The sequence below is a fragment of the Carcharhinus amblyrhynchos genome, chromosome 6 (genome assembly GCF_965287045.1).
Source record: "Carcharhinus amblyrhynchos chromosome 6, sCarAmb.v2.hapA, whole genome shotgun sequence".
In the NCBI taxonomy this organism is placed as follows: Eukaryota; Metazoa; Chordata; class Chondrichthyes; order Carcharhiniformes; family Carcharhinidae; genus Carcharhinus; species Carcharhinus amblyrhynchos.
Window position 1 is genome coordinate 51512192 of NC_137329.1, and position 24466 is coordinate 51536657.

The 24466-nt window shown below is 43.3% G+C and overlaps 1 long non-coding RNA gene across 1 annotated transcript; it reads right to left on the bottom strand.

Moving 5' to 3' along the window:
* Positions 1 to 295: 295 nt before the first annotated feature.
* LOC145344469 (uncharacterized) lies at positions 296 to 11688 on the bottom strand. The gene is made up of 3 exons (XR_013886872.1): positions 11510 to 11688; positions 1932 to 2044; positions 296 to 390 (listed from the first exon to the last, which is right to left on the bottom strand). It is a non-coding gene; the product is annotated as an uncharacterized LOC145344469 (long non-coding RNA).
* Between the last annotated feature and the right edge of the window lie 12778 nt (positions 11689 to 24466).

Below are 24466 nucleotides of genomic sequence, written 5' to 3' on the forward strand. Positions count from 1 at the left end.
AGGGTTATGGGGAGAGGGCGGGAAAGTGGAACTGAGACACGACAGATCAGCCATGATCTTATTGAATGGCGGGGCAGGCTCGAAGGGCTGGATGGCCTACTCCTGCTCCTATTTCTTATGTTCTTATGTTCTTATGGTAGCGGGGTGTGAACGGCTGGAGAATTCCAGCCCTGTACAATAATTAAGTCAAAACCTGCATGAAAGACTGATACTGCTCACATCTATAAAAACGGAAGGAAGCAACACAAGGTGAGATTTTTTTTAAAGAAGTAATTTAAGTATAATGGTTTCCTTTCTAAACTTTATATCTTATAATTTTGGTTACACTAAGAGAGATTTTAATGGCACACAATATATTATAGTTTGGCAGCTCTCGATCATTGTTCTTTCCTGTTGGGAATAGAAAAACAAAATATTAACGATTCATTTAGTTCCAGTATTGCAAAAACATTTCCCACTTAGAGTTAGGAAATGGAAAGTCCTGTCCTGTTACCTCTGGCATCCAAACCCAAAATAAGGCACACAACTCACATTTCCACAGCCGGTGACAGCTCCAAAGGGTTAGAAGCAAAATTAATTCAAGTCATCTCAGAGTTGTTTAATCCTGATGCATTTAGTGCAGGATGTTTTCCCTGCTCTTTGCATTGTCCTTCAGATTATTCTTGTAGTTACAGGCATAAATTTTAATTCGCACTCCATTCAGAACATTGCTAATTAAACCTGATCACCTCATAATCATTTCCCTCCCTGAATTACAAATTAGGAAAAATAATTAATGCTCCTTATTCAAAGTTTAAAGTTTATTTATTAGTGCCACAAGTAGGCTTACATTAACACTGCAATGAAGTTACTGTGAAAATCCCCTCGTCACCACACTCCAGCACCTGCTTGAATACACTGATGGAGAATTTAATATGGCCAGTGCACCTAACTATTGCGTCTTTCAGATTGTGGAAGGAAACCAGAGCATCCAGAGGAAACCCACCGCAGACACGGGGAGAACGTGCAGACTCCACACAGACAATGCCCAAGCTGCGAATCAAACCCGGATCCCTGGCACTGAGAGGCAGCAGTGCTAACCACTGTACCACCATGCTGCCTATTCAATAGTTTCCCAACAGCATATTTTACTTATACCAAAAAGACTTCAACAAATAATGGTGCCTATAATCAGTTTCACTGTGTGCATTTGTAATTCTAACTGAATGGATTTTGAGCAGTGCTTTACCTCACTCTGAACCTCTACAATATCAATATGTCAGGAAAAGGGTCATTTCCTAAACTTATTTTGGAGCAGCCTTTAATGAACTAGGTACTGCACCATGTACTCAAAATGGCTGATGTACGCTCTTGGACTGAATTTCCTACTTTGTGTCATCAGCATTAATTTGAATGGACTGATAATCATAGCATCCCTATATAATCATAGAATCCCTACAGTGAAGGAGAGGCCATTCAGCCCATCGAGTCTGCACCAACTCTCTGATGAAGTATCCAAGGATCTCTCCCCTGCCCTATACCTGTAACTCCACACATTTATCATGACCAATCCATCTAACTTACACATCCTGGAACATCAAAGGGCAATTTAACATGGTCCATCCACCTAACCTGCACATCTTTGGACTGTGGGAGGAAACCAGAGAACCTGGAGGCAACCCATGCAGACACAGGGGAGAACATGCAAACTCCACGCAGACAGTGACACAAGGCTGGAATTAAGCCTGGGTCCTTGGCACTGTGAGGCAGCAATGCTAACCACTGTGCCACTGTGCGGTTGCATCCTGATCATAAGCACTGTGCTAACAATGTCCTATTAGGTGCAGCTAATGGGCATCAAGTCACTCTGTCAGGAGCATGATCTCAAAAATGGGTTCATGAATATATAATATAAAATAGTTCTGGGATACTGTATCTAAACTCGCAGTTACCTGGAAGGGGAAGTGATTGTGTTGAGGCAATGTCACTGGACTTATACTCCACAATGCCGCCACCACTCAAGTAGTACCTGCCCTTCCTGCAGCCATTCAAAATACATAAGCATCTGCAGAGACACCAGAGATGAAAGAAAAACTTGGTCAAGCATCAGGCAGCATCAGGATTGTACGATAAGTTTACTGCTTTTTGCTGTGGGTCCAGGAGCAGATGACATTTCCCTGAGGCAAGGGGTAGAAGAGTCCAGCTTAACACCATTTTCAAGGCATTCAACACATATCTTAGCTCGCCACAGGAGCCCCCTATTGACCAAGTGATTCAATAAGCAACACAGGCCAAACTTTGAGCGCTGAATTGAATCTGACACAACTCCAAGCTTCCCATGACTGAGTAGACACATGCAGCAGCCCCACCCACACTCAAACCCACCAAATCTGGCAAAAGACTGTGAAGCCCCACATTGATATCAGTTCTAAGACCTTCAGGATGCAGCGCGAAAAACCAATACTGACATCAGGATTGCCCCAGCAAGGAATAAGGAATGTTTCCAATGAGGAACACCTGGACTTTACAGCATTTCTGAAAATCTAACTGAAGGTAGAACACAGGAAAATATTTATGGAAACGCTCCATCCAATAAATCAAGATAAACTGCGAGGTTTATGAGGGGAAATCCATGGTCTTAGTCCAGACTATTGGTCAGTTACAGTGCAAGTTCAAGGTTTTGATACCACCTTTAAAATTGGTACAGGAGCTTGTGTTAACAAGCTGGCAGATGACCCTGACTGGCATCAGCCAAAACCCTTTCAAACAGCAGATAACAAATGATAAGGTTCAGGAGGCGCAGAGCTTCCAATAAGAGGCAGGACAATAGCTCCTCTTTATTACAAAGGGTCACAAATTGTTGATTCTCTCTATATTGTCCACAATCAATGCACGTCCTTATTGAGTGGTGATGTTGGCATGTTTCCAGAAATCTAGATGATGCCCAGCCTTTGAACAACTCACTGGCCAGAATTTTACCAGCGCGGTGAGGCTCACAGAATCACCTCCTCCGTTAGCCTCGGGTGGGATTTTACAAGCCACACTCGAGCAAGGTCGTAAAATTCAAGCCTCTGTCTTTCATGGACCAATCATTGACATTTTACTTAGAACCAGTGGAATTTCAATCATCAGCAGATGAAGACATTTTTACAAGCAGCAGTAACTGCCTTTCTTTCACACCATCCACTACACCTCAAACAAAGACTGAAGTTATGAATCTCTCAATTCTTCATGAAGCTAGGTCAAAGGTGACAGACGCAGAAGGAACTGCAGCAGATAGTGACCATCCTCCTCACAGTTTTCAACATTTACAGGCTTTCTGTCATCCACAAACTTTGACATCGTCTCCTCCATACCAAGATCTAGATCGGGGACAATGCCCAAGTTTGCAGATGAGGTTCCACGGGACTCCTGTCAGGGTTTCACAGGCGTCCAACTGGGAGCAGGGAGGCCCGAGTAAAGCTGAGGCCAGGGCTAGGGCAGAAGATGATGCTCAGGAAGACCTGCAGGTGTGTGTGTGTGTGTGGCGCACCGAGGAGAGGATGGAAATATGGGTGTGGGTGAGTCAGTGCGATTGTGGATGCAATGGTGAGGATGGATGGGTGAAGGTGAGAGTGGGTGAAAATAGCAGAAGGTGATTGAGGGTCAGGTTGGCAGTGGTTGAGGGTGAGTGAGAGTGTGTGTGAGTGGGTGCTCCCATTAAAATGACAAAAAGGTCAGACTCGGAAACATTTGTTGAGTAACAGAACTTCTTATTGTAATAAATGTATACTTATAAGACATAGAAACAGCTTTTCAGTTTGTTTTTGTATATTTGTATCTATGACATTCATAATAATTTTTTTGTGCCTTAATTTTTCAATATAATGAAAATCTTTCTCAGGGGTTCCTTCAGTCCTGTTGCAAGGTCAAAAGCATTCCTTCACAGCTGGAAAGTTTGGGAAAGCCCAATCTAGATCATTATATATATCGGGAAAAGCAAGGATCCCAATATCGACACCTGGGGAACTCCAGTACAAGCACTCCTCTAGCCCAAAAAATGTCCATTGACCATTGACTCTGCTTCCTATTACTCAGCTGATTTGGTATCCACATTTGTATCCATATTAAATCCTTCACACTCCTGGGGAGACCCGCACGACTAGTTCATATCTGTGTGAGCCTGTTACAAACCACACCAATGTGACATTATGTCAGCACAGATTGAATATCCAGGGGTGGGGTTGGGAAGGCCTCAATATCTTGTGAGGGGGGGTGGTTATTTATAATTAAGTGGATTTAAATCCCTGTAAATCAGATTCGCTGCCATTATGGATGCGAACCTAATGATGTTGCCAGCGTGGTGCGGGGAAGATCCGAAATCGCCATCTTGCCAGCGAGATCCGCGATGTCCGGTTCTTGAACACCTGCCGGCATTCCCTCCGGACAGCAGGAGTGGGCTCAAAGTTCTCTCTAAGTGTCATTTTGGGGGAGCAAATTAGCGTGATTCAGAAGCACAAATCAGATCACAACTTTCCTCCCCTAGTCAGTTTTTGGGAGAGGGTCGAGTTTTGCACCGGTTCTGAAAGGGGGCTTAACACACCTGCAAGCCCGGCTTCACAGAGATCGAGCGCTGTTTTTAAAGGGTGCTCCAATCTCAACATGAAAATGAAGATCCCCTTCCCATCATGGACATCGGGATCACTCCCCCAGTTGAAGGTATTTGTCTCCAACATAGATTCTGGCATTGAGGCCCTCCAATGGTCCTACTTCATGTCGCAATTCTTCATGATCCCCTTACTACCTCCTCAGGTCCCAAGTCCTTCGTGACCCTCTTCCTGCTCTTCTCACAGCCCACCATTTCATGTCCCACTTCCACTGCCCCAGCACCCTGACAGTGCCCATCTGGCACCCTGGCAATGCCCACCTAGCAGTGCCAGCCTGTCCCGAGAGTCTGAGAATCCCGGGATCAGGCAAAAATCGGCCTCAAATGGACTGGGTATATTGAAATGCTTATTTACACATGCTAATCTGTTCCTATCCTCACTGGCTGGGAAACAGGTTACATCCAAGGGAGGATTGCAATGGGCTTTCGCGCCAGTGTAGAACGTACCTGATGCCTCATCCATAATTCTCTGACCCGCACCCACCCCAACATGATCTGCGCTGGGCGTGAAACAGCAGGTGAATCACAGCCAGATGTCCCAGAGAGTTCAAGGCAGAATCAATCTGGTGAGAGCTAAGGAACAAAAGGATATAAATACATTGCTCAGTGCAGTCTGTAGATCACCACCTAATGAGAAAGGTGTAGAAGAACACACCTGCAGTGAATTTACAGACAGGTGCAAACAGTATAGAGTAGTTATTAGGGATTTTTTAATTACCCCAATGTGGACTGGGACAGTAGTAGTTTAAAGGGTGAAGAAAAGCAAAAGTTCCCAGATTGTGCTCAGGACAGTTTTTTATTATTGGACAAGGTTTTTGGAAATAAGGTGGGACAAGTAGAGCAAGTGTCAATAGGGGAACATTAAGGAGATGATGATCATTGTACTGCATGGTTTGGGATGATGGTAGTAAAGGGCAATGGGCAATCCAGAGTAAGAATAATTCGGGAGAGTCAACTTCAATGCAGCAAGAACGGAACTGGACTGGTTAGACTGGAACAAAACGTTGGCAGGAAAAGCTGTAGCCGAACAATGGGCTACCTTCAAAATAGTAAATGGATGGTAAAAGGAGGAGTAGGGAACCTAAATTGGGAACCTAAAAGGGAATGTACACATGGAGGATGTAGGCAGGGGGCATGGCTGTAATATTAAACAAATACTTTCCATCTATCTTTACTGAGGAAGTAGATGTTATACAGACCCTGGTGACAGACAAGGAAACTCTGCCCCTAGAAGCATTCACAATTGATAAGTAGGAAGTGTTGAGTATACTGCCAGTACTTAAAGTTGACAAAGCACTGTGGGAATGAAAAGACACAGTTCTCCAACCTATTTCAGATCCAACGGCATTTAAGTTCGACATTGTTCTAAGGACCCTGCTATGAATGTTTTCTAGAGCCATGTAAAGGACAAAATCTGAAAACAGCATCTTTATCAGATTTAACTAAAGTTTCTATAAAGGACATCCATAGCTTCAGTACCTTGAGTAGCCTCTTCAATGTTTGTGTACCAAACACTTTTCCAACTCAACAGCCTTACAATTCTGTGCCAAGCGTGGTAGTATACATATGCTTGATGTTAGCCCTACCCACACACCTAATGCTGGATTTATCAACAAATGATGACATCCACCACATCCTCCTATTTTTCGCTTTATGCGGCATTGTGATGTTAGCACTGATCTTGGCTGTTGTTCGTGAACTTACATGTACAACCATTATCCGGACCATCAATTTTTTTTATAAATTCATGGGACATGGAGATCGCTGGCTGGCCAGCATTTATTGCCCATCACTAGTTGCCCGAGGGCAGATGAGAATCAACCACATTACTGTGGCTCTGAAATCACATGTAGGACAGATCAGGTGAGGACTGCAAATTTCCTTCCCTAAAAGAACATTAGTGAATCAGATGGGCTTTTTTGACAATTGTTTCACAGTCATCAGTAATTTCTTAATTCCAGTTATTTTTCAATTGATTTCAAATTCAACCCATGGTGGGATTCGAACGCAGGTCCCCAGAACATTAGCTGAGTTTCTGGATTAATATTCTAGTGATAATACCACCAGGCCATTGCCTCCCTACAATGTAGGTCATGAAGAGCAGCAGTCCCATAGGTTCCTGAGGGATATTGTGAGTCCACTAGCAACCAGTCTCCTCAAATGGCTACTCTCATTAAAAACAAACCAAATAACTACCAATATGATCAGTCACCTATCCCACAGGATTCATCTTTATAATCTATCATGTGGCATTCTGTCAAAGGTTCTCCATAAGTCCACATAACGTTGGCATCACTCTTTGTCCATCCTTAAAGCAACTGGGCTAAGGAGTTCAGTGTGTAAACATCATTTGTGGAAATGTGGGGGGGGGGAGGAGCAGGGGGGGCGCTGGAGAGCAGTTTGTTTCCTTGCTTTTGTTTCATAACGCTGGCAAAGCCAAAGACTCAAAGACCACCAAAACAATCATTATACCAAACTGGCATTAGAAGCTTAATTATAAAATCCCAACACTATTTTGTGCCAAACCACTTCAGAGTGGTAAGTAACTAATCTATCAGATACTTTGAGAAAAGCAATAACGTTTTAAACTTTGAAAAAAAGCTTCAGGAAGGAAATTGCTACAGTTCTAATATTATTTGTTCAGCTTTCGCAAAATGTTTATGCAGAAACCTCGTGGGTCTACCTTGAACAGACTGCAGAGCTTATGAGGACAAAAGCCATGCAACTGTTCTCAGGCAGATCATGCATGGAAGCACTGTGAGAGAAGGATGTTGAATAAATGAGAGTCCCGCACAGAAAGTAAACAATGTCACATGGCTAGACATGGAGCAACATTTGGAAGCAGCCAACTGCTTCACTGCCAGATTCGTTCAATCTGTTAAAGGGGAAATGAATAAAAGTGTGAAGACCGACAACAACTGGACAATTACTGGAATTACCTGCTTCCAGACATGGACTCAAAACCCATCCATCAGTTTACAAAATGTATCATTTCACAGTGACAAGATTTTTAACTTGAGTGATAAACTCGAGCGCAAACAAGCTTGTTTTGCTGCTTTTTTTCATGTGTGTGCCTTCCTTAATCCCAATACAATGCAAATGAAGGAGGTAACCGAAAGCGTTCAAATCACTGGGATTGGGGTCTGGAATGTGGAATTTACCGCAACTATTTCTAAAAAGGCAAAAGCTTCTTTAGCTTGTTGCACTTCTGACCCGAGATTCTGATACCTAATTTGCAAGAAGCATCTTTTTTCCTGAATGGAAATGAACAAGTGCATCAAGGATTATTCCAAATGCTATGTGATGCGAACCTTTTCTGTGTCTTGTTGAAACATCAGGGATGACTAGTATAAACATTTTTCGAAGAGACTGGGAGACACTGAGGTTACAGTCTGACCTTTGACACCAAAGCCTGTCTGCAATAATTAATTCAGGCGTCTCCAAATCCCAGCATTAAGACTGAATGTCGATTTGTTTGAAGGGGCCCCGTTTTCTTTCACATTGCCCACTTGTAATTACAGCAGCATTTCCAAAAAAACTTTACATCTGTTCTTTTTAAGGAAAGACTATTCTGGTATAGAGAAAGGGGTTCATTCGTGATCTTTTATTCTCATTCTTTGCTATACTGAGACCTTTTCATATTTTAGCTTGACATTTTTCCAAACCAACCCAGTCCTGAGAATACATGCTTTCAGTCAAAGTGGAAGTCCCTTGTACAACGTGGTTGTGTTGCACTCCAAGTAGTCCAATACTGTTTATCTGGTCGTAAACGTTTTACCCAGTGTAAGGAGCTGATGGGAGCCCAGGTCAATTAGCCATGCAGGGCTGGATCCCAAAGCAAATGAGCTTTATTCACCCACGTTGCTTCTTTATTTGGCATAGTGAACAAGACAGTGATTTCCTCTCCAAACACCTCTTCCAAACTCAGCCCTGCTTTTTACTGTTACAAGTTGTTCCTGATTAAAGGTGATTAAGGTAAACGATTTCTTAAAGCTGTGTCTACTATATAACTTCTTAAATTTGTATCCATTTCTTAGATGCAGAGCCCTTAGCATCCTATAGTTTACATATTCTCCTTCTCTCACGCTGTTACACCAAACTATCTCCTATCCAACTGCAGCTGATGAAACAAATATTCCAATGCAAAACTTTCCTTATAACCTTTAAAAAAATGGCAAACCTTAGTTATGTGAATGTTTAATGTGAACACTTGGCTCCCATCTCTGATACCCCACATCAAGCATATAGCACTTTCAAATCAAACCTGGCATGAGTTGGATTCAGATTAAAGCTTCCTTTACCTTGTCCAAATAATCACCCCCAGTCTCTAACTTCAGAACAGATAGCATCTGATTTTAGAATGTACCTCCCATTTATTGCTCAATCAACAATAGCTATGTGCTGTGGCTTATGATCTGCTGTAACAGAGATGGAGTAAACCCAATTTAAGGGCATTTCTTACCACTCAACTAATTGAAGAGTCTTTCATTTATTAATCAGGGATGGAATTAAACCCTGTTGCTACAAGGGTAGTATGCTAGTTCATCACAAGGTCTGCATTAGTGACATATCCAGCTTATTACTTGAGTAAATCATCAAAGATATCTTCATGAATAGGGTGCACCTTATTATAGTGTAACAGGTCTACTGCCTCTCATTGTATATTAGGTTTATCTAACACAATGATTCACCATTTCCCTTTGTGCTTTAGTAGATATGCCATGTTTAGTCCATGGTTTCTGATATTTTTAAAAGATAAAATGAGATTTATCTATTCATATTGGTTAATCTCCAAAGTGTGGGGATGATTCCATTTAAAATGCAATCTACTATTTTTGTACAATACCCACATTATCTGTGACCATAAGAGCAGGTTAGACTGGGTATTGTGTCTTATCTCCTGATTCCTGTCCACCATCTTGCACTCCTGTCCACCTGACTCCTGTCCACCATCTACAAAGCACAGGTCGAGAATATTATGGAATACTCTCTGCTTAGATAATTCCAACAACATAAAGTGCACATCAAATCCAGAACAAAGCAAGACTGCTTGATTTGGCACTCCATCTGCCACCTCAAACATTCGATCAGTGTACCGTCAGTGCACTATAATGGCAGTGTGTACCAGCTACGAGATGTACTGCAACAAATCACCAAAGATCTTTAACCACGCTTTCTAAATCCATGACTTTCACCATCTCGAAGTACAAGGACAGCCAGTTCATGGGAGCACCACCTGTAAGTTCCCCTCCAAGTCATTCACCAGCCTGAGGTGAAATAAATCACCATTTCTTCATCGTCAGTGGGTCAATAACCTGGAACAGCAACCACCCACCTCCCCCACTGCCCACCACCATCTACCTAACAGCACTGTGGAAATATGTTCATCTTCACCACATAGACTGCTGTGATTCAGTATGTGGCTTGCCACTACCTTCTCAAGGGGAACTAAAGACGGACAATACGTTTTGGAAGATTTCCTCAGTATCAGTAAGCTCTTTGGCCAGGGCTGAATTACAGCATAGCATGATTCTATCCCTCATCCAAGCAAGTAAGAGATGAGAATGCTGGCAGGTATTTTCTGTCCTGCAATTGGATGAGGAAGCAAGGAGAAGAGTCATCCATGACACCCCTAATTCCAGATGGGCAAAATCAGTTCACTGAGTGCAGATTTAATCGATTGTCTAAATATATAATCAATAATCACACTGTTTTGCTCAGTTCCTCATCCATTACAGACCCACAGGGACACTGGAAGTTGTCAAAATCTAACTCAACTAATATTTGGGAAGGGAGCTGGCACAAGATCACCTCAGCATGTTTCTGAGCAGTGTCCTGAAATTCCATAATCTCCCAGCTGACTGCCCAGCTCCTGTGGGTACATGGCAAACAGATTCGTATCTTCTAACAACATCTAAGAGGAACAAGTTGAGAAAAGACCTTATTCTATCCAGTCCACTCCTAGCAATATACTGTGATAAAGGTTAGTGAGTGCTGTGTCCGTTTTTCAGATCAAGTGATGTCAAATAGCGGGTTAGGTTGATAGGCCATGGTAAATTGCCCTTCAGTGTCAGGGGGATTAGAGGGGTAAATGTATGGAGTTAAGGGGATAGGGCCTGGGTGAGATTGTTGTCAGTGCAGGCTCAAAGGGCCGAATGGACTCCTTTTGCACTGTAGGAGTTTTATGATTCTATGAAATTTGGCAATGGGAGGACATGTGCCCAATCATTTTGTTTGTTCGGGTCACTGCTGATTTGTTAGTTTATTTGTGTCACAAGTAAGCTTACATTAACACTGCAGTGAAGTTACTGTGAAAATCCACACACTGGTGCCTGTTCATATACACTGAGGGAAAAATTTAGCATAGTCAATACACCTATCAGATTGTGGGAGGAAACCAGGGCACCTGGAGAAAACTCACGCAGACACAAGGAGACCATGCATATTTTGCACAGACCCAAGCTGGGACTTGAACCCAGGTCCTTAGTGCTGTGAGGCAGCTGTGCCACAGTATTACTCACAGCTTCCTGCAGTTGTCAAGCAGCCATCTAACACAGGCATCAGGCACCATGGAAATGCTAATGAGGACTCCAAACACCAATTTAAAATCACTGTTTTTGAAATTGGTCTCCAAAAAGCAAAAGCAGGGATTGACTTTGCTCCACTCAGAACCTTCAGCAGCTGCTGTTGACTAAGCAGAGGCTGCCACCAACAGGTAGGTTTAAAAAAAAAGTTTATTTTCAATAAAAGTAATGCAGTTGAGCCAAGAGGAGCATGAATGCTCTCCCAATTCCTCAGTGTCCAGATCAGTAACCCCCCACCCCTCCCCTCCACTGCCACTGCGGCTTTGCACCAACCCCTGCCCATTTGCCCCACAGGACTCACCTGATGGTCATTCGTGGCCAGGCAAGTGAGCCAATATTCAATTTGTTCAAATGGGCAAGCTGCCTGTAGGGGTACTGGAAATGCTGACATTTCACCCGATTAATATTACTAAAGCCTGATCAAGACCCAATTGTAGGCCGAACTGTAGGCCTCAGCCTTTCGGTTCAGGTGTCTGTCGTGACTGCATTGCTGCCATCAGGCCTGAATTGGAGCACTGCCAGATTTCTACCCCACAACATGCAAACTGCACTTTTACAGACTCCACTCAAGACATCTAACCTGCTCACGTGCAAATTATTAACTGATAAACCTTCCAAGATGACAAATGTCTGAAATTCCTCTCCAACCCTTAGATAATCAGGGAAAACTCAAGTTAAGCGTGTTAATATAATATTGCAATCTTCATTATTCAACCCTGACCAGTTGCATTCCACAGATGACATTCCCATGTACCCAGCAGACCAGAAATAATTGTCTTCCGTCGAGAGTTTCACCATTTAGTTTCTAGTTATCTTTGGAACTCAGTTTCAGTTTTTTACCAGATATTCACACAGCCTTTTTTTCTGACTGAGATATGTGGAGTGGCATTGATTACTTTTGTGGGAGTGTTGTCCATAAACACATTGGCTTTTCCTTATTCTGTCTGCAGTTAACTCTGCAAGGACAATGTATGTGTGGAAGTAATCAATAATATAAGAAAATCCAAACCAACGGGAGCCTATTAAGTCATATAAGATTATTCCTTTGTGGACTACTTTCTGATACCTGTCCATTAATATCCTAATTTAGTGAGCACTTATTTTCTTCGATATAGCTCTCCTGAAGTTAAATGCTTCGAAACACATGCTAAAAGCCCTGAATATGGGGCCAGTGAGATAATTGAGCCTATTACACGAAGAGCTGTAGATTATTCCCATTGCAAAGAGAAACTTGATTTGATTTGATTTATTATTGTCACATGGAGTAGTATACAGTGACAAGTATTGTTTCTTACGCGCTATACAGGCAAAGCATATTGCATACAGATAAAGAAAGGAGAGTGTGCGAATGTAGTGTTACAGTCATACTAGGATGCAGAGAAAGATCAACTTAATATGAGGTAGGTCCATTCAAAAGTCTGATGGCAACAGGGAAGAAGCTGTTTTTGAGTCGGTTGGTACGCGTTCTCAGACTTTCATATCTTTTTCCTGATGGGAGAAGGTGGAAGAGAGAATGTCCAGGATGCATGGTGTCCTTGATTATGCTAGCTGATTTCTGAGACAGCAGAAAGTGTAGACAGAATCAGTGGATGGGAGGCTGGTTTGCATAATAGACTGGGCTACACTCACATCTCTCTATCGTTTCTTGCAGTCTTGGACAGAGTAAGAGCCATGCCAAGTTGTGATACAAACAGAAAGGATGCTTTCTAAGGTGCATCTGTAAAGGTTGGTGAGAGTCATAGCAGACATACCAAATTTCCTTAGTCTCCTGAGAAAGTAGAGGCATTGGTGGGCTTTATTAGCTATGGCGTTGGTATGGAGGAACCAGGACAAGTTTTTGGTGATCTGGATTGTTCTCCCAATCTGCCTCCCGCCATCAATAGAAATCAACTTATGTTCAAGATTGACAATTTCCTCTTCCTGCCTGCAGATGCTGATTACTTATCCAATACCCACACACCTTTCCCTTCCCTCCCCTGACCAAATCTGATCAATGATCATTGGTTAGTGCTGACAGAGACTATTCCATTACAGCTAGCACAATCCAATTCTGCCCTCCTCATGTGACAATTCTCCCTGTATGTTACACAAGGAAAATTAAATTAATTGATTGTTGTTTTGACCCAGTAGGAAAAGATCATTAAATGCAATTGGGAACTAAAAATAGAGCGCAGGGCTTTATGATGCTGAACAGAATCTAATCAGAATGAACTAAGGTATTTACAGGAAAGATAGTCATCAAAGCCCAACTCAAGGATTTAGTTTCCTGGGATAATATTTTCCATGGGTTTACAGAAATGTACAGATGACTATGAGTTACAATATTATTTTATCTAGAGTCACTCAACTCTGTGAAAGGATGGAAACCCTTTCTTTTACCACAATAAGTGGTTAGGATCTGGGATACATTGCCTGAGAGTGTGCTGGTGTTTACTGAGCTTTCCTGGTTCCTTCAGAAAACCTCTTGGAGACATTCTCCAATATGAAAATAAACCAGATGAGGCTGGAGCGTAATGAGTGGGTACCCTGTCCATATACTGCCATTTATCTGTTGGGAATCGGGGCATCACAACATCTAAGCTTCTGACTCCAATCTTCTCTATTCCCAGAGAATTTCTCTATACACCCCCAAATGACTACCTCTGTTTCCTTACACTTTTCTTTGAAATGTGACACAGAAATTGAGCACAAAACAGAGAAGAAATGGATTAAGTCTGCTCAGCGGAAAATGCAAACAATACACTAGTTTGGCCATTTTAATCAACACCCCCCCTCACACCCCTCCCCACATAGAATGGGCAGGATTGGATCGAAGAGGGTTAATTTTTTTTAAAATGGGATCCCAAACTGTTAGAAAAATGCCCACTTGCCAGTTTAATCATAGTGGGTTGAATAATCCTGAGAGGCCAAGTGATAATAGTGGTATTTTAATGAGGCTCTCTTCCTCAGTATTTGGGAGATAACTGGAATAATCAACTGCAGAGTGAGTTTCTGAGAGCTGGAGGGAGCTATCAGAGACAGCACGTATGTACTTCTTCAGCTCTATTTGATGGACAGAAACAGCCATAGTTTGACTCTAGACCTTCACATAAACCTGTCACAAATTTTTTCTCCACACAATGGGCCAACCCCAACCACTACCATCTCTCCTGCAATCCAATCCCCAGTGATGTAGTGTCAAATTTTGAGATGCAGAAAATCTGTAGAACCCCTATAGTACAGAAGGAGGCCATTCAGCCCATCAAGTCTACACCAACCACAATCCCATCCGGGTCCCATTCTAATAACCCCATATATTTACTCTCTAACTCCTGACACTAGAGTCAATTTAGCATGGCCAATCCACCTAACACACACATATTTGGACTGTGGGAGGAAACCCACGCAGACAGAGAGAGAATGTGCAAACTCCACACATTCAGTGACCCGAGGCCAGAATTGAATCTGGAATCCTGGCACTGTGAGGTAGCAGTGCTAACAGTTGTGCCACTGTGCCATCCATATGTTGGCCATATCTTTTCTAAATATGAGCTTACCAATTCGGAACAGGAGTAGGTCACATGTTCCCTTGAGCCTGCTCCACCATTCAGTAAGATCATGGCTGATCTGATTGTAACTTCAACCCCACATTTCTGCCTACTGATAACCTTTCACTCTCTTGGTAACCAAAAATCTTTCTGGCTCTGCCTTAAAAATATTCGAAAACTCTGCTTCCACTGCCTTTTGAGGAATGGAGTTCCAGAGACTCACACCCTGTTGAGAGAAAAAAAAGCTCCTCTGTCCTCAATGAGTGACCCCTTATTTTTAAACAGTGACTCCGTAGTTTGAGATTCTCTGACAAGAGGAAACATCCACTCTGTCAATATCCCTCAGAATCTTTTCTAAATCTACTAGTATGATGTGCTGAAAGGCTCCTTCTGTGCTGTAACCATTCTGTGATTGTATTATAGATACGTTCAAGGAAGTTGATTTGATTTATTATTTGTCACATTGGTATCCAATGAAAAGTATTGTTTCTTGCATGCTATACAGTCAAAGCATACTGTAGATAGAGAAGGAAAGGAGGGGGTGCAGAATGTAGTGTTACTGTCATAGCTAGGGTGTAGAGAAAGATCAACTTAATATAAGGAAGTCCATTCAAATGTCTTTAGGCAGCAGGGAAGAAACTGTTCTTGAGTCAATTGGTACATAACTAAGAGAGATTTTCTGGCCATTTTCTCACTGCTGTTTGTGGGAGCTTTCTATGCACAATTTAGCTGCCTTGTTTTGAAAATGTTTCAAAAGTCCTTCATTCACTTTGGATCAACTTGAGGTGCTGAAAGCCACTAGATAAATGGACTTCTTTCCTTCAAGAGGCAGAGAACACGAGGGGCAATTCTCCCATCCCACAGTGCTTTTGCAGCGCAAAGAACCGGGAAACTCGGAAAAGGCAGGGCCAGGCCTCTAGAGGGGAAGTCAGTGGGTTGGGGGGGGGTTCCCACTGTGCTGCCACTCTGCACTCGGGCTTCGTGACAGAGGGAGAGAGGCCAGCGATTGGGGCTAACCATCAGGATGGACAGCATGATAGGGGGTGGGGGGGTGGGGGGGGGGGGGTGGGGGGGGGGGGGGGGTGCGTGGAGGGGTGGTGGTCAGGGCTGCAGTGGGAGGTGCGTTTGGGTTTGTTGGTTTTGGGGGGAAAACAGGACTGTCAGGAAGCCCAGTGATCAAGGGGTGGGGGTTTTGGAGGGACGGAGATGCGGGTTCACGTGGTTGACCACTGCTTGGGAGACCAGCAATGCGGGGCTACTATACATGCACCGATCTCCAGTATCTCAGCACGGCACATGCACAGTGGCCCTCTTTGCACTACGTTGCCGGCCTCTCCAGTGGGAATAGGCCCCATCCCCGTTAATTTTTTGCGTGATTGATGCTAATGCACTCTGCAGTGCACAGAGTATGGGAGATTCATTTTGAAAATCCTGTTTTTACATGAATTCAATACTTAGAACTTTTGGGGGAAAATCCCATCCTCCAGTCTTCAGGACTGTTCATTTCTCACTGTTGATGGCACAAAATGTCTTTTGTTTAAATTTAAATTTAAAATTTACATCTTGTAAAATTACACTTAGCACATCAGATATACAGTTTTCCAGTATCATTTCAAACATTGTCCAATTTCTAAGGTGTCTCAACACAATCTACTTTTTTATACAGTGTATTTACAAGCACTCAGCACAGCGGATGGCTTACTCCGCTGTTTCCATTTATTCGACACAAATATCCATCAAATACTTATTTTCAGGTGTCCATTTTTAAAGAAACAGCTGTGTGATAAATTGATAAAAGCAGGCAAAATCCTTCTGTGGTAGCAAGGATAATTTTACACAGCAAACAAAGGACTTGCCCTCCTGTGGGATCTGACTGCTCTCCAGTAGCACCATCAGAAGTGCAACCCAAATGCCTGGAGAAAGGGCAGCATGGTGACACAGTGGTTAGCACTGCTGCCTCACAGCAGCTGGGACTTGGGTTCGATTCCCAGCTTGGATCACTGAGTGTATGGAGTTTGCACATTCTCCCCGTGCCTGCATGGGTTTCCTCTGCGTGCTCTGGTTTCCTCCCACATTCTGAAAGACGTGCTGTATTGTCCCAAACAGGTGCCAGACTGTGGCAACTAGGGGAATTTCACAGTAGCTTCATTGCAGTGATCCTTACTTGTGACTAATAAATAAATTTTACTTTACTTTTAGCTGTACTATCGGTTATCTTCCTCTGTAATGACATGCTTAGAAGCTGAAAAGACTTTTAGAGTGCTCGGTGTGGTTGAATTTGATGAGATGAGGAGAAGCGATGGAAACAATTAGTTCACAGGCTGACTCATCGCTAACTTACTGCTCACCTCTCACTCGCCCCACCTGTCTCCTGGTTTGTTAGCCTCAGTTTCGTGACTGCAGGCATGATGGCACATAATTGGAAAAATGGCACATAGTTGAAAATCGATTGGGTGGAGAAAGGTGATGAGCTAGTCACTGGGAATGGAACCACCCAGCAGTGAATATTAATGCCCTTAAATGAAGCCAGTACACTGTGGCAGCAATGCACCCTTCCCAATCCCTGGTTTTTGTCATTGCCAAAAACAATTCCCAGCAGGAAGAAGATGAGATGCCAGGAGAAGGTCACAGAATGCGAAGTTTCGTGTTTTGAGGGGTTAAGAGGAGAATGGTGAGGCAGCTCAATGCTAATACCAGCAAGTGTTGGACAATCTGTCCATTAATATTTCAAAATTGCACCAGAGTCCTAATGACTTCTTTAACAATTTAATGACTGCAGTCACTTAATTGAATAATGTTAGTGAAGCTTTCTTTCAGAAAGGTAGGTAGTCAGTCAGCTTAGATGGCTAGAGCGTGATGCAGAATAATGCCAATGGCTGTGGTGTTTTTTGGAGGCCCTGTCTCCTTTCTTACCTCGAGTTTGCGGAACCCCTTAAGTTATGTGTTGCCAACAATTGTCTGTCTGTAATGGACAGAGATGCTTATGGTCCTCTGGGACTATGACGAGGTGAATGCTTCAGGCGGGATCTTCCATTTCAGATTTGCATTATACAATTATCAGCCAGAAACCTTGTCTGCAGCAGTTCACCCAACACACCCTAACCCTTATTAATGAAAACTTTCCTTGAAAAAGTGAACCTTAATCAATCACCAATTTTAATGACAAGCAGATGCGCAGACATCTTTATGGAATTCACCATACCAATCAGTGATAGTTCCTGTTGATTTTAACAGAAGGGGATAAAAAACACATCAGCTTGAGAAGTGGGCTCCGAGGCAGTCTGGAATTCAGAAAACCAGGTTGGCTGACAACTTATGAAAACAACTCTACAAAAACACAAATTTAACAAATTAGTCACGCGGATTTGTTGACGGAAAATAGTTGCTCATGTTTGCAAAATGGCAACAAATAATGGAAACCGGTGTCAAATCAGTCACCAATGTGACAAGCATTAGTCAGGTCCGCTGGCTTTGAGAGCACACACCCGATTTGGGAAAATTCCAGAGGCAGTCAACATTTTTTTAACTTCTATTGACAGAAAGATAGGCAAATAAATATCACTGACATTCCTCTGGATTGGAAATCCGATTTCCAGGAACAGCAGCTTATGTGTTACTCATTGAGATAGAACTCTGTTTGACAAGGGGAGAGGCAGAGATTGAGCTGCAAGTGAGTGGGGAGGTGGGAAGGCAACACAAATAAACCCAAAGTGATGGATTGTTTAGAGGATGGAATCAAAGTGGGGTGGAAGCTCACAATGTAATGTGGCTTTGGAAGAGATTTCCATTGCATTGGGAGCAGAAAAGTTGAACCTGAGTGGACCTGACCCAAGGTTTCTTTGCAGTGATATTGGAGGGTTAACTTTTCATGATGGGCGCTACAGTGACATGACCACAGAGTAAAGAGCACCACAGCGCACGTTACACTTCCCATATTGAGCAGAGAGTGTGGGATATTCCAAATTCATTAGCTGTCTTGTGGGTGTTCCTGGCCTTTGAGAGCTTGCTATCAATCCCGCCTGAGAAATCATTCGCAACTCTTAAAGGTTGAAACTGCAATTTATAAAAATGGTCATTTTCATTAGTGCCCAGACATGATGAAATCGCAGCATGGTGGCATTCTGATTAGCACTACTGTCTCACAGCACCAGGGACCCAAGTTCGATTCCAGCCTCAGGTCACTGCCTGTGAGGAGTTTGGACATTCTCCCCATGTCTGTGTAAATTTCCTCCAGAGGCTCCGGTTTCCTCTCACACTCCAAAGATGTGCGGGTTAGGTTGATTGGTCATGCTAAATTGCCCCTTAGTGTCAGGGGAATTAACAGCGTAAATACATGGGGTTATGGGAAGAGGGCCTGGGTGGGATTGTTGTCGGTGCAGGCTCAATGGCCTCCTTCCACACTGTAGGGATTGTATGATTCTAGAATGCCCACTTTCAAGTAGAACTGATGCTAATTGTCTGTCCTGAAGAAACATGAGGTGATCTGCCTTGGCCATTTTCCCCGGTTCCCACAGAACCCAGGCTGGCTGTGATATTTCCATCAACCGTCCATGCCATTTCTGAGACGAGTAGGTCAGCATCATAGTTTAGAGACTTACACAGGAGTAAGGAATGCTCCAGGACTGAGCAGAGAGAAAGCTTTCACTATTGAAAAGAAAGACGGGGCCTTTCAACATCACACACTGTGCCAAAGAACTTTAAAGCCACTTAAGTATTTTTTAAGTGTATTGTCATTCAAGTTAGGAAATGCAGCAACTGATTTGCACGCAGCAAGTTCCCAAAAACAGGCATTGATCAGGTAATCTGTGATTTTTGGTGTTGTCCACTAAATTGCGCTGGGCAAGATAAGAATTTTAAAATAATTAAACTTGGATTTTAAAGCATTACCAACTTCGGCATTCTCCTCTGTGCTATATAGTGGCACATTGCCACCAATATTCCACCTCCAACCACCGGAGGCAGATAAGTTAGCACTTACTGAATTGGCCCTGGCATCCACCCAACTTATGAAAACGACCCCTGACCGAGCGAACTCAGCCAAGGTCAGAGTTGCAGGCACAAGGTAGGCGGAGGCCAAACCCAGCCACAATCTGTCGCCATTGCAGCACAGAGGAAAATCCGCTCCACAAAGTCTGCTTGGCAGCAGTTGACTGCCAGAGTAAACATAGTTACAAACACACTGGAGGCAGATGAGGAAAGAAAGATTAATAGCCTCAAAGAGGCTGCCAAGGTAAAGCAAGTTAGTGTTTCACTGCAGCATGTAGAAGGGCAAATTATGCACGCCACAGTGAATTACCTCTCACTCCATTACATCCCGACTGAGATTGCATGCTAAACTCTCCGAAAAAAATTACTCTTTCCAACCCTATAGTGTGTGCACACACTGTGGTAGGGCTTGCTTGCCCTATTCCTTATTTAATAAGAACAGAAAGCGCTGTAAAAACCCAGCAGGTCTGGCAGTCCCTTTAGAGGAAAAGAGTTAACATTTCGAGTCTATGTGAGTTGAAAAGAGGTAGAAACAAGACGGATTTTACACTGTGGAAAAAAAGTTGGAACAGAATAGAGGGTCCAGGATAGATGGGAGCTCGGGTAAAAATATGTCAAAGGAAGCATTAATGAGAGGGTTAAAGACTAAAGAAGGTGCTAATAGTGGCCTAATGATCAAAAGGGCGGCATGGTGGCAGAGTGGTTAGCACTGCTGCCTGATGAAAGAGTAGCGCTCCGAAAGTCTGTAATTCCAAATAAACCTGTTGGACTTCAACCTGGTGTTGTGAGACTTCTTACTGTGCCCAGCCCCGTCAAAGGCTGCAGGCCAGAGGAGTGTCAGTTTAGTTTTAGTCACACAGGATGCCACTTGTGACTAGGAGAAGAGCTGTTTAATGAATCAATGTGCACAGCATGAGCCAGCAGCCTGTTCCACATGTCAGTGAGTGCAGGAGGAAAAATAGAAACTGGATGGTTGTGTGTGCAGAATTTTCCAGCTTTACCCTAGCTGAGCCTCCTAAGTATTTTCAGGTTATGGGAGGTTGAGCATAGCCTGTTAAAAGTTATTTGGAGTGGAGTCATGCTGAGGGGCCCACTTCCCAGCCGGGTCTGCTCATTCCTGTTAGGTGTTTCCAGCGTCAGGGACCCGGGTTCGATTCCTGGCTCGGGTCACTGTCTGCGTCAGGAGTTTGCACAGTCTCCCTGTGTCTGCATGTGTTTCCTCCGGGTGCTCCGGTTTCCTCCCACAGTCCGAAGACATACTGGTTAGGTGCACTGGCCATGCTAAATTCTCCCTCAGTGTACCCAAACAGGTGCCAGAATGTGGTGACTAGGGGATTTTCACAATAACTTCATTGCAGTCTGAATGTAAGCCTACTTGTGACGCTAATAAATAAAGAAATGGCAGAATGTCTTAACAGCAGAACAGGAGTCAATGCTCTCTCTCTCTCTCTCCTGTCTTCGTTCAGTTGCTTCAAAAAGAAACTTTTGGCACAGGAGACCAGTTGCAGATGAGAGTCCATGAAGCACAGTTACAACACAACCGGACCCGTATAGCATATGCTCATCAGCTTGCCCCGGGATAGGGGGACATATCTGCACCGTGTTCTAAACTTTCGACACCACAGTTGCCTTCCTGAATCTGGAAACACCTAACAGGAATGAGCAGACCCGGCTGGGAAGTGGGCCCCTCAGCATGACTCCACTCCAAATAATTTTTAACAGGCTATGCTCAACCTCCCATAACCTGAAAATACTTAGGAGGCTCAGCTAGGGTAAAGCTGGAAAATTCTGCACACACAACCATCCAGTTTCTATTTTTCCTCCTGCACTCACTGACATGTGGAACAGGCTGCTGGCTCATGCTGTGCACATTGATTCATTAAACAGCTCTTCTCCTACACATCAGTGGCATCCTGTGTGACTAAAACTAAACTGACACTCCTCTGGCCTGCAGCCTTCGACAGGGCTGGGCACAGTAAGAAGTCTCACAACACCAGGTTGAAGTCCAACAGGTTTATTTGGAATCACAGACTTTCGGAGCACTATTCTTTCATCAGGTGAGTGTTCAATAGGATTGACCACATCGTCCTCCTCCAACATCTCTCCGCTGTTGGCTAGCTGAGAAGGATTGCGCTTGCAGTCCATTCTCATCCATGCAAACTTGGCCAATCAATCCACTGCAATGAATCCCCTTCCTACTTACACATTAGCCTTTGTCACCAATCCTTGAACCATTCCTATTTCTCACCTTCATGCTGCCCTTCAGCAACATCATCCAAAATTCATAGCATTGGCTTTCACATGTCCAGCTCCACCTCACCACCATCCCGCTCAATCTCTCCCACCTTTCTAAATTGTCAGACTTCCTGTCCAATACTGGATGATCAGAAATTTCCTCTGGCTAAATATTCAGAAGACCAAAGCCACTGTCTTCGGTTCCCACCACCATCTCTGTTCCTTATCCACTGACTCCATCCCTCTCCTTGGAAAATGTCTAAGGTTCAACCTTGGTGTTGTATGTGAGCCCGAAATGAGTTTCTAGATTTAAACTATCTAGCTATAACAAAGTTTTGCAGTATACAGTAGCGTGCACGTCTCATGAATGTCATATTTACTTCCCGGAACATTATTCAAATAATGTATTACTGATAACACTATTGTTAGAAAACAGCATACCCTATGTTTTAACATGAATAGATAATTACACCTATTCCCTCCCTGTACTTCATAACCTGAAATCCTTATCCAAGCCTTTATTAATTCTAAGTTTGACAATTCCCATGCACTCCTGGTTGCCCTTCCAAACCTCAGCTTTGATAAACTAGCTTCCCATATTCTAATTTGCACCAAGTCCTGATCATCCATTGCCGCTGACCTACACCTTAATTTTAAAATTCTCACACTTGTTTTTAAATGTCTCTGTGAACGTGCCTCTCCCTATAAAATCTGAGGTCACATACCAAGTGACACTAGAACAGCTTCTTCTCTGCCTTTTGAATGGACTTACCTTGCATTAAGTTGATCTTTTTCTGCACCCTAGCTATGACTGTAACACTACATTCTGCACTCTTTCCTACTCTTTGAATGGTATGTTTTGTCTGTATATCACGCAAGAAACAATACTTTTCACTGTATGTTAATACATGTGATAATAATAAATCAAATCAAATCAAAATATCCATCATCTCCTTCAGCACTCCACAACACTCCAAGAGATTTCTATTCCTCCAGTTCTGATATCTTGTGCCTCCTCGATTTTAATTGATCTGCAGACGGAAGAAGATAGGAAATGCTGGGTTTGGGAATGGGACTTTGGATTTTGGCCAGTTTCAGGGTTTTCATCACGATGCAGAGGTGTAAATCTGGGCCTCACTTCAGAAACGCAAGGTGAGAAATATACAGCAGTGAGACTTTCCCCTTATCCCCAAAATTCAGGTTTTGACTTGGAAGTTATTCAGCAGCAAAATTGTGCTCACAAATATCTCTCTTTAACAATATTTGATTCCTTCTCTTCACATTCACCTTGCTGTTCCTTTTCTCAATTTCTTGTGCAGAGCTTTGGAATTTGCTTCCTAAAGTTCTCTGCTTCATGTTCCTCATTTCAGATGTGCTTCTTTGATCATACCTCTTTAGCCAAGCTTTCAGTCATCTGTCCCAATATCTCCTCATGTGATTCAGTCTCTCTTTTTAAGTAATGTTCCTGTGAAGCACCTTGAGTTTTTCTTCTACAAAGGTGCTATAAAAATGCAAGTTAGTGTTGTTCTTGGATGCCTTTTCCATTTTTCTGACATATTTGTAGGGCAGGTATAGTTTTTTTTTAAGACACATTCTGATTTCTATCATCTTCCCATGCTGGGCACCACAGACTGTTGAAAAATTGCCTTTGCAACCTGATCCCAGACTTCTTTCAATCCCCTGAGGGTGACTGGAGGTCATGAGGCAAGGTCACCAAAAGGCAATGTTTTCATCGGTCACTTCTACTTCAGTTCAAGAAAAAGATCAAACAAGAGATAGAGATAAAGAAAAGTGGACATGAGGAGGGGAATCAAATATTGCTGAAGATATTTGTGAGCAAACTTCTGCTGCTGATTAATTTCCAAATCAAGACCTGAACTCTGGGGACGAGGGGAAAGTCTCATTGCTGTGTATTTCACACCTTGCATTTCCAAAGTGAGGCCCAGATTTTCACCTCTCCATCATGATGAAAATCCTGGAACTCGCCAAAATTCAATGTACCATTCCCAAATGTAACATTTCCCATCTTCACCAATAGAGTTGGGCCAGGGTTCGTGAATGCACGGTTCATCAAAGCAGTTGGACACTTAAATCACCAACTGACTCTGTGCCACTGTGACTGGCATGGTGACACAGTGGTTAGCACTCCTGCCTCACAGCGCCAGGGACCAACGTTCAATTCTGGCCTCGGGCCACTGTCTGTGTGAAGTTTTCACATTCTCCCCATGTCTGCGTGGGTTTCCTCCCACGGTCCAAAGATGTGAGGTTAGGTTGATTGGCCATGCTAAATTGACCCTAGTGTCAGGGGGATTAACAGGGTAAATATGTAGGGTTATGGGAATAGGGTCTGGGTGGATTGTGGTTGGTGCAGACTCGATGGGCCAAATGGCATCCTTCTGCACTGTAGAGATTCTATGATTCTATGCCTCCACTGGAGTGGGATTTTCATAGACCAGGAGTGTGACATTTGCAGTGTGCAGATTAGATCAGCCAAGAGGATGCCTGAAGTT